Genomic DNA, 13,509 nt, shown 5'->3' with positions numbered 1-13,509 from the left:
ATATCTGGTTACCAAGACAAGACAATGGTTTTCAAAGTTATTAATGAAATATATCTTCTCTGAAATACCAAATAGTATATGGGATATTGACATTCCTTTGGGTTAAAAAGGAAACCTGTCGAGGCTATGGACGCCTACTGGTAGCAGTGGCTCTACCTATGACAATGAAAGTTAATCTTTCTTACTAAACACAATTTTGAGCTTTTCTTCCTTTAGTTTATGCTGTCATTAATTAATGGTTATTATAAACATGATCTTACTCTTATGAATTCTACAAGAAATGTTGAAAATGATTAAACTTTGTTTTTAGGGATTTCATAGAGTCTAAATCTTATCATTTTGATTTTATTCTGCCTTGCTCCTTTTCCTGTTACGATTTCATTAATAATAAATCGGAAATATTTGGTTCTTCCTAGTGTGTCGCCGTTGTTGTGGTAAAAACACAACCCCCTCATTATTCACTTAATTCTCATTATGGGGACCCTTTCATTGAATCTTGGTCATGCCACTTTCTTATTTTCTGAGTTTGGATTGCTTCAATGAGTTTGATCTATTTTTGTCTTCCTACCAAAACTCGTTTAATCTCATTTGGTTGTTTGGTTTGTAAATGGTGCCTAATTGAAGATTGGATATTTTTCACTGCCTTGGCCTATTAAAATGTATATTGCATTTTTTTTTTATAAGTATAGTTCTTTGTAAATGTTTATTTTTATTTTTTTAAATATTTTTTTAATTCATTACATAGTCCCCTAGATCAATACCAAGTATTATATTAAAAAGTGGCTTTTATATTATGAATTGGCTTATTGATAAAAGAGGAGAAAGGCCTATTGAAAAGAATGAATATATCAAATCTAATATCAGAGTTTTGAGTCATTAGGATGTTGACATCAGAATAATCCTTTTGAGAATCCTCGATATCAAAGTCTTAACTATATTATGAAGAGGGTTAATAAAACATGTATCAAAGTTTCGAACCTATTTAATAAAGTGGTTGTAATTCTTTGCATTACACATATCGGAATCCATGCATATTGTAATATTAAAGATATTCAATATAATCCCCTTTAATATGAAAACTTTGGTTCATAAAACCAAAAACTTTGACATATCTTTGCACCCACATTCCACGTCACTGTTCAGCTCCCACATATCGGAGGTAATGCATATTGGAGATTTCCTTTCGAGACACATTTTAAAAACTCTAATATGGCATTTTGTCGATATTCTGATAGTGATATAACCTCTGACCTCCAATATAACCTCCCGCTCTGATCTCCGATATTCATATCCCTCCAATCTTCGACTTCTGATATTCATATCCCGCCAATATTCTGATAACCAATCCTCCTGACCTCCGATAATCATCTCCCTCTGATCTCAAATCTTCGATAATCATATCCCTCTGACTTCTGACTTCTGAATTCTGATAATCCACTCACCTCGGATATTCCACTCACCTCTGATATCCAGACCTGATACACTATTTAAAAAGAGTTCAATAGGAGATCACGTCCACTCTATATCAAATCCTCCCCATATTGGCATATTGACGTTTTTCGTTTGTTTGCATTGTTAAAAGTTTTGATGAGCTTACCTATGATACCACTCATCTCTTGCCACATGTCACTCCTACTCTGTCCACTATTATTATTATAAATAAAATGCCACATAATTAATTTAAAAAGGGTCTAGTGACATAGATGAATTTTTATATGTATTATAGCGTTTTGACTTGTTTTCGACATTTTAATAAAATCCTCTATTCACAACTAATTTTATTATCTGTTATAGGAGAGAGGTTTCCATGGCCAACAATGGGAAATATATCCAGTCAATATTCTTGAAGTAACCCCACCAAGTGGCATAACACTAGATAAGAATAGATAGAGGTGGTTGAAACAACAAGGCTAAGGTTGGACTTCACCGTGAAAAGTGTGATTCTATCCTGTCAGAAGCAATGGAAACTCATTAACAAACTAAACTCGGAATTTTTCTCAACTGTGGCCATCCACATTTGGCCAGAACCCCAATCGAAGGAATCATTTTGTTTCATTTTCTTTTAATTAACTCCAAGATAAAAGAGGTAGAGTAATACTATAGCTTTCAGGTTGTTTGTATAAGACTTAAGACCCATTTGCACTATTGTAATGAGATCAGATCCATCTATGCAGACAGGGAATCAATTTAGAGACAGCAGAGGACCCGCACTATTGTAATTCTATGATGTTTTATGTAATTTATTCATTTTTATAGTAAGATTTATTTCTGTAATCAGATGTACAACACTATTTCTTGCTCTATTATTGAAAATAAATTCTTCAGATTTCAATTTCATTTCTCGAGTATAAGTATGTATGTGGATTTTCAACACTACTATTGATTGTTTACTAAAATGCTCATTTAGAATCTGGTCAAGCTATCTTGCAAGGTTAATCAGCAATGAGATTTGAAACTGGAACTTGTAGAAGGACAAATTGCAAAAGTTAAAAAAACCTTCTCAAAGCATACAACAATAACTCTAAATAAATTGTAGAGGTTATATGATATTAGAACTTTTAAAATGAGACATAAGAAATAGTTGCAATATTGGGCAACTGCGATATGGAGTGGATCAATATCATATTCAACTCCCTTTCATATCTTTATCAGGTCCATTATATCGAAGATTTGATGTCAGAGGTTTTACAACTGTACCCAACTAAAAGTTTCGATATACATGCGGACGCGATATTCCGATTAGACCATCGTTAATATGTATATTAGGTCCAGATATCAGAGCCTGGTAGATATCAAAAGTCAGAGGTCGGAGGCGCATTGGGATATCAAAAATCGGAGCAACATGGATATCGGAGCATTGGCATATCAAAACTGTTAAGAGGTGACACATAACAAAAAACTTCGATATGAGGGATTCTCCGATATAAGAGAGCGGAGGGTTACATGGTATGTGGATCCTCTGTAATACTTCAACCACTTTATAATATATATCACCAAAACCTATATTCATTTGTTTGTATTAAAGCCATTTGTCATATGGTTTGGAGTTTATATTTGTATGTTTATTAAAAAGGGCTAAGCCACTTACCACATTATAATATGGTTAATGTATGAATCTTGGTTTCAGGGGCTATGTTTTATTAATTAATCTAATTAAAACAAAAGAATAATTACAAGTTTATTAACTTTAGAAAAATGAATATTTTAATTAACTTAAAAGTCTAAATAGTAAAACTAAGGCTAAATTTGCAAACCATACAAGAAGATGAAACAAGCATTAATGAAGAAGATGACTAGGCTAAACTGAAGCAATAAACACTCAAAGCCTAAATGGATGCAAAAAGGGTCCCCATGTCTATTATGATAGAATAAAATGGGGGTGTTGTGTTTTCACTACAACACACCTCTTCCTCTATTTTAGTACATGTCAAACAAATATATCTAGAACTCAAACAACCAATTTTATAACTTTTTAATATTATAAATGGATTATCCTTCTGTTAATAGGCTTATAGTTTACATTATATTAGAGTAATATGTATGCAATACATACCTTAGAGTTATAGTTTATCTTTCATTTATTCCTCTATTGTACACTTGCTGTGTAAAAGGATAACTAGTCCCATTATACTAGTCGGAACCACCACTTAAACAGATATAGATCTAAGTTACAAATCTTGACTTCATGAATTTCCCCAACTATTAATCAGGATATTTTTCTCGATCAACACCACTGAATAAAACAAATATGTGTTGGCAATGTTTTCCAATGTTTTATCTAGGAAGATTCAATCTCATGTATCATTAACAGTAGGATCTTCCATTTTCATAGTCCTATCGGCGTATCTTTGCGCCATCTCGGTGCAAATGCTAGTTTAAACGTATGACATCAATTAATTTGACATTTATGTGATATGTCATTTCAAAGTAATCGGTCTGGTTGTAATTTAGTTTGATTTGTTATATGTTTAGGAGATTTTTTGGAATATTTTCCAGTTTAATTAGTTCATAATATAAGAATTGTGAGATTTTTTAAGATATTGAATTTAATATGAAATTAAAAACTCAATTTTAAATAACAAAATTTAAAATTTAACTAAATTATTTTTGCCAAATTCCAACCAAAAATCTAAAACATATAATAATTAAACCACACTTGTTAGGAAAAAAATCAATAAAACATTATTCATCGTTAAAACAAAACAAAATGTTTTAAAGAAATTTTCTAACATAGCCACAAACAACTCATCAATGCTACAAAAGTTAAGACAAACACCGCCTTTCATACGTCTTCCTAATTGAGAATAAGGTGTAGATTCACATGATGAAAGAGGTATTCAAAAGCTAACATTGCAAGTTGGCCGGATTAGTACAATCCATGCATTAATATATAGAATAATGTGGTTATAATTATTTTTAATCTTGTTATTCAAAATATCTTCATCGTCGTGTTGTTTTCACTCTTGAGATTTTGTGACCTTACCATCTTCCATTTTCTTGATCATAGTACTACGTATCCTAAACCCACACTCTGCATTAATCTCAAGAAAAACAGACATAATTTGATAAGATCAAAATATTCGTGTTACATGTAACATCTTTATAATCGTAAATTCACTTATATGATTAACATTTAGCTCAACATCCTTAATTGCCTAACAAGATCTTAATGTACCACTTTATTACCACATCAACATCCTTAATTGCCTAACAAGATATTAATGTACCATTTTATTACCACATCACCATTTATAAGGATTACATGAACAAAAGAGTAGGTGGTCAAAATTTGTTAGGTCAACATAAAGACCATGTTTAAGGAAATAACCATTTCTAATCAAATTATGCAAACCCTTACTAAAATTGCTTATAACCATATCTATAATTATGGTGCTAATAATTTACTTCTAAGATCAAATAACTAGCTCAACATCCTTACTCCCTCGACCACTATATTCTCAAGATATTAATGAGTTACTTCATTGCAAAATCACTATTTATAAGGATTACATGAAAAAAAAACTCGTTGAACAAGCCTCAACTATTATATTATCAAGACATTAATGGGTTGCTTCATTGCAAAATCACCACTTATAAGGATTACATGAAAAAAAGAGTGAGTGGCCATATCAACAAATGGATATAGTTAAGGAAATGATATCCTTAACTATGCTTAAGGAAATGATTTTTAACTAAGTTGTGAAAACATTTATTAAATTCAAGCCCTTATTAAATTAATTCAATAATAGAGTGGTAAATAATATCGAGTTTTTCACTTAAGATTGTCTATTAAAGGTTATCTAATTTGTCATTTTATCATTCAAATATATTTATACTATCACTAGTGTAACTATACAAATTGAATGGTTGGTAAACATTAATAGACATCAAAACCCTTACCAAACTATTTAAAAATCATAAATTTAACTAAATTATAACTTTATTTTAAAGTATTATTATTGTTATTAATTATAAAAAAGAATTAATATATGAGGTTTTTATATATATAAACATGTAACAAGATTCTTAACCATGGAGATTCATATCCACTTTATCATGGATATTCTTAACCTGTGATGATGATGATGATAATTAATGTCCACTAAGACCTATATGGTCTATCGAACCTTAAAAAAGTAAGAGATTAATTAGAATTCTTTAACATTTTATTTCTATGCTCAAAGAGAAGTGAGAGAAGTGTCTCCATATCACAATTTTGTTGAGTTAAAAGGTCAAGAAGGTTGGTAGTGTGAAAAATACTTTGAAAAATATATCAAATATCAACATAAGATGGACAATCTAAGAGAAAGTGTTTTTCATCTTTAACCTTCTTAGGATCGCATAGGTGACACACTCTTTCATCTAATGGGATTTTGGGAACTGACTAATTGATGAGCGCCAATATTGCAGCAAGGATGTTGCAACTCCTGGGCTACCATATTTACTTATCAACCTGGGGTTCGTACAAACTTGGAGGTGACAGTGCTATATGCACAAGTAGAAGTGAAGGTCCTGCCTGTTGTCACTTGTTCATCTGGCGAGAGACCCCAGGGGTTCCAAGCCAGACTTCTATAGAGTCAGAAGAAGCTTGATTCTTTGATGGAATAAGAGCAAATCTATTTTAAGAGAGCTACTCTACTGTAGTAATGAAGAAAACAACATGTAATGCTAAATCACACCATATCCTAGTTAACCATTTAAACAACTATGCTAAGAAGAATTTCTAAATGAACACTAACCTAATGCTGTTATCTAAGTTACAGGAGTAAAGAACATCAAACCAAACTAATGTGTAAGAAAATAAACAAAACTAAATCTATTTTCGCGTTTTTTGTTTTTTTGGTAAAATCAAGCATGCAATTTACGTGTTCTTGTAGACGTGACAGGCGGATGGAAGGTGGTTGAGGATGGCTAGAAGGTCTATGGAGTGGCAACATTTAAATAATATGCAGAACAGAGTTCAGGAAGGAGTCAAGCGGAAAAGCAATCGAAGATTCAAATCAGCGAAAGGAACACGTAATGAAGCTGCAGTGCATAGGAAGATGAGTGGCAGAGATCTTATCGCAGGAGATTACATGAATAGATGGACGGACAGGATTAAGGAAAGATGAGTGACGAAGATCTTATCGCAGGAGATTGAGTTAATAGATGGTTGAACAAGATTAATGGAAGATGAGCGGCAGAGATCTTATCGCAGAGTTTAAGTGAATTGATGGACGAATAGGATTAATTGGAGATGAATGGCGGAGAACTTATCGTGGAGATTAAGTGAATAGATGGATGGATCACATTAAGTCATGTGGCGACTAAAGGAAAAAGAGGTGCGGAATGATGGAGCGATCTTCGTAGATGGTAAGCAGTTTCTCGCGCGCCCTCAAAGTTGTAAGTGGAATTCATAAATTTTGCGTGATTAGCCTAAGTTAATGACATGTAGCATGAGAAGACCACTTTTCTCGCATGCTCTCGGGTGGATATCGGTCGTGCAAGAATTTGCGTGAGATTACGCGATAGCCGTTGGATCATGCGAGATTGATCAACGGTGGAGATTCAGAGTGCCTAAAGTCAAACATTGAAATGAATATGCACGCGGTTGATAGTGATTGGCCAGGTTTGTTGTGCATCAGACAGTAAGGAAATCTACGGGCATAATCTGATTAAGACATGATTTATTAGATTTTGCATATATTATGCATGGAGAAAGTGTTGAAGGAAATGAGAATATGAGTGAGATCTTATTATAGAAAGAGAGTGATGGAAAAAGATGACGATAAAATGAACTAAGTACTGAATCAAGACGACAAACTCCCAAAGCTCATACGAGAACTAGAAATCTATGTTTTTGGGGTTGCTGAAGGGTCTCTTCCTCAATTCATGGTCCCAGAGGGAGGAGGTGAGGTCGAGACACCTGCTGACAAACTTATGGGGATCTTTTTCTCCTTGCTAACCTACTAATTGAAAGAAGGCGCAAATGGAATCAAACTAAAACACAACCAATCTATGCTACACTGTTGTAATGGAAATGCAACTACTTAAGAAAATGAACGATTAAACCATGAATCTATGCGCTACACTGTTGTAATTGAAATGCAACTACTTAAGCAAATGAACGATTAAACCATGAATCTATGCTAGCATACATGTAAAATAAAGAGGAGCCTTAGCTGCTAGGCTTGGGCCTTAACCCAAGAGCTTCATCCCTCTGAGTTAACTCAGTGCTGGCTCAAAACAAAACTCATTCTTATTATCAAAACAATTGATTACATCAAAACTATCACAAGTATTGTAGCTCGAAAATAGAGTAAAGTTTTACAATAAAAAGTTTGAATCCTACTGAGGTCCTAGGACTCTCTACTTATACATCTGAAGTCTCCAGCGCTTTCCTTAAAATTAGGGAGGCTCAGCTCCCAAACTCAAGATAAACTGGTGCTTTGACTTTCACTTACTCGGCTGCCTTCTAGTCCTCATGATTTGGTTGTTTCCACTCCGAGTTGATGGAGGAATATTCGAATGGAGGGGTAGTAAATGAGGAGGATTTACCCCCTATAATTTCTCTCCCTTGTCCCATTCGAGTTTTGACCAAGGTATTTGCCAAAATTCCTTGCTTTTATCTTTAAATCTTGCATTAAATGCACATTAGACCACAAAGCAAAATATCCAACTCTAACTCATCTCATAAACAAAATATAATCAAAAGTATGCAATAAGTTGTGAGAATAGTTAGTTTGACTAAGCTAGGAGGTGAATTAAGGCCCATATAATTACCCAATGATGAGGCTCACCATCACCCCCCTACTGAAAGTGTTTCTCATCCTCTTAGCAACTTAGTCAATGTCCATGTCCTTCATGGCTCTGGTAGCCTCTCTGACATCCCATGCCTCTGTTGTGGTCTCTTCTTCTTGTGCATAGAAGCCTGTTTTCCTTTCTACTTCTTCCCACTGCCTCTTTTCCTCTTCTTCTTTTCTCCCTTCTAGCATCCCTAGGAGTAGTGGTGGACTGAGTTTTAGGCCTATCCAATTGACCTTCAACCTTTGCATTGATTACTTATACATAGGTGTCCTGTTGAGTGCCTCTCTCAACCTTTGAGGGGAGTGATATTCTCTGATCTTCAAGTTGTGTGGTAGTGTGTTCCATCTCCTTAAGTAGGCATGTATACTATCATCTCCTAGCAGCCTAAACATATCCTCAAAATGTGAAATTGCTTGCTTTTGGGCAGCAAGATATCTAGGTATCAGCTGAGGATCATTTTCAATTAGATTATGGGTGCTGATTAGGGCCATGGGATTTTATTGTTTAGCTCTAATGAAAAGAGGTTCATTTTTCTCTCTGGCCAATATTCTTTTCATCTCTACAGCCCTTGACTCCTCATGGTTCATCCATGATGCCAAAGCCATTAATTATAGATCTCCTAGCTCGACATTAGGATCCCAAACATTCATGTCTGTGAGGGCCATGTTGTGCAAGTAAAACTCATCCATTTTGGCCCTATCCTCTAGTGTACTTTGATCACAAAGATCAATAAACTGCCTGTAGTCCTGAAATGGCATGGTGCCCCTTTGTGCTAGTGTTTTAATCTGAAATTGTAGCCATTGTTCTATGAGGTAAAGAGCATAGGATTTAGCTAGCATCCTACACTGGATGGCCTCCAAGGAGAGGCTAGCCATACATGCTAGTTGGTTTTCCCTTTCCTGCAGTTGTCCTCTCAGCCATGCATTTTCCCTCTCAAGTTGATCTCTCATTATTGTTTCTTTGTCCCTTAAGCAACTTAGCTCTTTTCCCATTTCCTTGAGCTTCGTTTCGATGCCTTCTTCCTCTCTATTTTTCTTATCTTCTTCCTCTTGTTGTTCTTTCTCATCTCCATCAATTTCTTCCTTCATTTCTTCCTCTGTTTCAGCATCATCCTCCTTCTCTTATCCCCCTTCTTCTTCTGTTTCATCATGTTCCTCTGTATTATTTTCTTCTTCATCCATCTCATCCCCATCTGGTTCTGTATCTTCTTCTTCTTGTTTTTCCTCCTCCTCACTAACAGAAGGACTAACGTCATAGGTGAGGGTTTTGATGTCATCCTCTGTTGGTAAGTCTCTGAAGACTGACCATGTTATAGGGATCCAAATGTTTTGGAGGGCATCCTCAATGAGGATCCTGATCAACCCATGGTGAACCAATTGTTGGGAATTCCCTTCCTTTACTTTGTTGCAGGAGTCTGTGAGCGATTGCATCAATAAATAGGATATGCTGAGTCTTTGGTGAATTGGTGTTTCTACCCCAAATCTTAATTCTTCAAGCATCCTAAAATGGTAGCCATAAACAACACTGTATCTATGGAATGGAAGATGAGGTGACAGGGTACGGTGAATGAGGTGGATGGTAATGAATGAGGGTGGTGGATGACATGGAGGAGATGAGATGGAGTGGAGCGATTGGGGTGGCCCGTTGTGGGGATAGGGAGTGTATAGGATGTTCATCAGGCTTGAACCCCCCGTAGTAATCTCAGGCTGTAGATCTCGGTCAAACACCTTGACATCATGGTCAACTGCGGGGGTTGAGCCTGAGTTATAACTCGTGCTCGTTGCTCCCCTGCAGAGCACTTTATCTGCCTCTCGAACCCACACTTACTTAAATCTTGTGCTATCGCTCGAACTTTAATATGGGTCGGGGCCCCACCTTACATCAGATTTGAATGCCATAAAAAATAAATCATTGTTTTCGGACTCTTGCATTCTCTTTTGATTTTAAAAAGAATTTCCTTTTTGCCACTTGACTGTCTGCTTTGTCGAAGGTGGCCAAGTTAACTGACCACCTTTTCACTTATAAACCAACTACCTCATAACCCTTACAACTTTTGATCAAATGATGCATATGAGTGAGTGAGCAGGATACTTACCTGTGGTCTCGATGCCATGCTGTAGTTGTCGAAGATCAGAGGTGCTGCATTGTTTATTTGCTGCATGGTCATTCTTCTTCCTCCTATGTTGTTATTGTCTACTGTCTGGAGCTCCTAGATCATCCTAGTGAAGACCTGTAGCTGATGATTGATATTATGTGGGATAGGCTGCTACAGGACCTAACCAACCTACCATTCACCCTTGGATTGCTTCTTGTAGGTTTTCGAGGGATCCTGTAGAAAACATGGTCTTCACCTAAATAGAAGAAATGGAGTGAAAAAACAATGGAATTGATGGAGAGATGCATGGTAAGGAGTGGAGGAGATGAAGAATTGTGAGGTAGGGTTCCCTTTGGATCTTCTGTTTGCTCCTTGATTGTCTTTCTCGCCCATGTACAAATAACAATTATGTCTTTTTTCTCTCTTTTTTATTGAAAAACACCTAGGCTACCTCAGAGAGGTTTTCACCCTAGATGTTTGCCCTGGGCACCTCAAGGAATGTTTTCACCCAGGAATCTTCTTATTCTTTTTTTTCCTTTTTTTTAATCATTGGGCTGCCTCACGAGGTTTTCAGCCCAAATATAGGACTCAGGCGCCTCATGGAGGTTTTCACCTGAATCCTTATTCTTTTTTCTCTTTTTTAGGGACTTGATGAGGGAGGAGCTAGAAATTGCTCCACCATCATCATTGTCTTATTGATATTGTCAATGAACTCTTGTTTTGATAAAGGCCTCTTGTACATTTTCAATCAGTGTGCATTAACAAGCAATGGAATGGCTTCTTCATCTATAGTCCTGATTTGCATTGAACCATTATCATGGCATCTTTCTACCACATAATGTCCGAGCCATCTTGCCCTTAGCTTGCCCTTGAAGTCTTTATACCTAAAATCATATAACAATGCCCAATCACCCTCTTGAAATTTCTTCTCCTTAATATGTCTATCATGCCAGATATTCCTCTGAAGTTGAACTATCTTTGTATGTAGGAGGGCCTGCATTCTGAATTCATCCAAGCCATTCAAATGGAACAATCTTTCTTTTTGTGCATGACTGAGATCCAAATCTAGTTGGGCTGCCATCCTCAATGTGTTATATTCAAACTCAATGGATAGCAAAGCCTTTTTCCCATAGAACAGCTGATAGGGTGTAAATCCAGTGGTGGTCTTCCATGTTGTATTATAGGCCTAGGTGGCCTCAACTAGTCTCTTTGCCCAATCCTTCCTAATGCTGCTCACCACCTTGGTTAAGATGATCTCCAGTGCCCTTTTGGTCACCTCCACTTGCCCATTAGCTTGTGGATGATAAGGAGTGGAGGTCCTATGCTTGATTTTGTTATGGCTGAGAAATTCTTCAATCATGTTGGAGGTAAACTGGTTTCCTTGGTATGTGACTAGCTCTCTAGGGTATCCAAATTTGTAGAATACATTCTCCCTTAGGAACTTAGCCACCTTCTCTTCTGTTGCTGCGTTAATCACCTTGGTTTTAGCCCACTTAGTCAAATAATCAGTGCACACAATAATGTACTATTTTTGCTTTGAAGGAGGGTTGATAGGCCCAATGAAGTCCATGCCTCACTTGTTTAATGGGTCGAAATTCACTTGAGGTTGTAGGGGTGTTTCATCTCTTGGAGTAGGCTTTCCCATCCTCTAGCACTGATCACATTGAATAATGTACTTCTTCACATCCTGATGAAGAGTGGGCCAATAATAGCCCACTTGTAACACTTTTAATGTTTTCCTCTTTGCTGCAAAGTGACCTCCACAAGGCCCATCATGACAAGTCAGAAGGATGTCAAAAACCTCCTCTTCCCTTACACACCTTCTCAAGATTTGATATGGGCCAAGTTTGAAAAGATTGCCCCCAATCCAATTGAAGGGGGTGCTTTTCTTGACTATCTTGCTCTTTTCTTTGGAGGGCAGGTTTGGTGGGAACTGTGTTGATACCAAATAGTTTTCTATATCAGCAAACCATGGGGAGAGAACTGAAATAGCAAAAAAATGCTTGTCTAGTAACTGGTCATCCACCATTCCTTCTTCACCTACAGTCAGATTCATCTTAGATATAAAGTCTGCAACAACATTTTCCTTACTAGGCTTATCAACAATAGTTAGATCAAACTGCTATAATAAAAGCAACCATCTTATAATTCTAGCATTCACATTTGGTTTGTTCATTAAATATTTGATTGCAGCATGGTTAGTATGCACAAATGTTTGGTAGCCTGTAATGTAATGCCTAAATTTGTTTAATGAATGCACAACATCTAGGAGTTCCTTCTCGGTCACAGTATAACTTAGCTCAACCTTTGATAAGTTCTTACTATAGATGGAATAGGGAAATTTCTCCTCTACCCGACCTAAGGCTGCTCCTATGGCTTTGTGTGAGGCATCAACATTAATATGAAAATGGAGGGCCCAATTTGGGCCTCAAAGAATTGGTGCAGTGGTTAACTTGCCCTTTAAAATGTCTAAGGCTTCTTGACAGCTTTTTGACCATATAAACTCAGCATCTTTGGCCAACAACCCAAATAAAGGAGAGGCCAACTTGTTGAAGTCCTTTATGAACCTTCGGTAGTATCCAACTAACCCCAAGAAACTCCCGACATCCCTATGCTTTTGTGGAGGTGGAACCCTTTGGATGATTGCTATTTTGTTTGGGTCCACCTGCAGTCCTTGTTGAGATATTGAATGACCTAGTACAGTCCCTTCAGTCATTAAGAATTCACATTTTTCTGGACTGAGAGACAGGTTCATTTCAATGCATTTGTGCAATACTTTTCCTAGGTTAGTCAAGGCTTCTTGAAAATTACAGCCATAAGATGTAAAATCATCCATATAAATTTCCACCGCATCATCTACTAATTCAGAAAAAATACTCAATACTACTCTTTGGAAAGTGGTAGGAGCATTGCATAGGCCAAAAGGAAGGACCCTATAGGAAAATTAGCCCAAGGAGAGGTGAATGCGGTCTTATCCTGGTCTTCTAGGCAGATTTGGATTTGGTTGTACCCACTGAATCCATCTAGGAAAGAAAAAAACTTCTTCCCTGCCAGGCCATCTAGCACTTGGTCAATGAAGTGTAGGGGAAAATGATCCTTCTTTGTGGCTTTGTTCAACTCCCTGTAAT

This window comes from Pinus tabuliformis, chromosome J, assembly GCF_031772625.1.
Source record: "Pinus tabuliformis cultivar Carrire ecotype Pingquan chromosome J, CPIR1, whole genome shotgun sequence".
Taxonomy (NCBI): domain Eukaryota; kingdom Viridiplantae; phylum Streptophyta; class Pinopsida; order Pinales; family Pinaceae; genus Pinus; species Pinus tabuliformis.
This window is presented reverse-complemented; position numbering follows the sequence as displayed.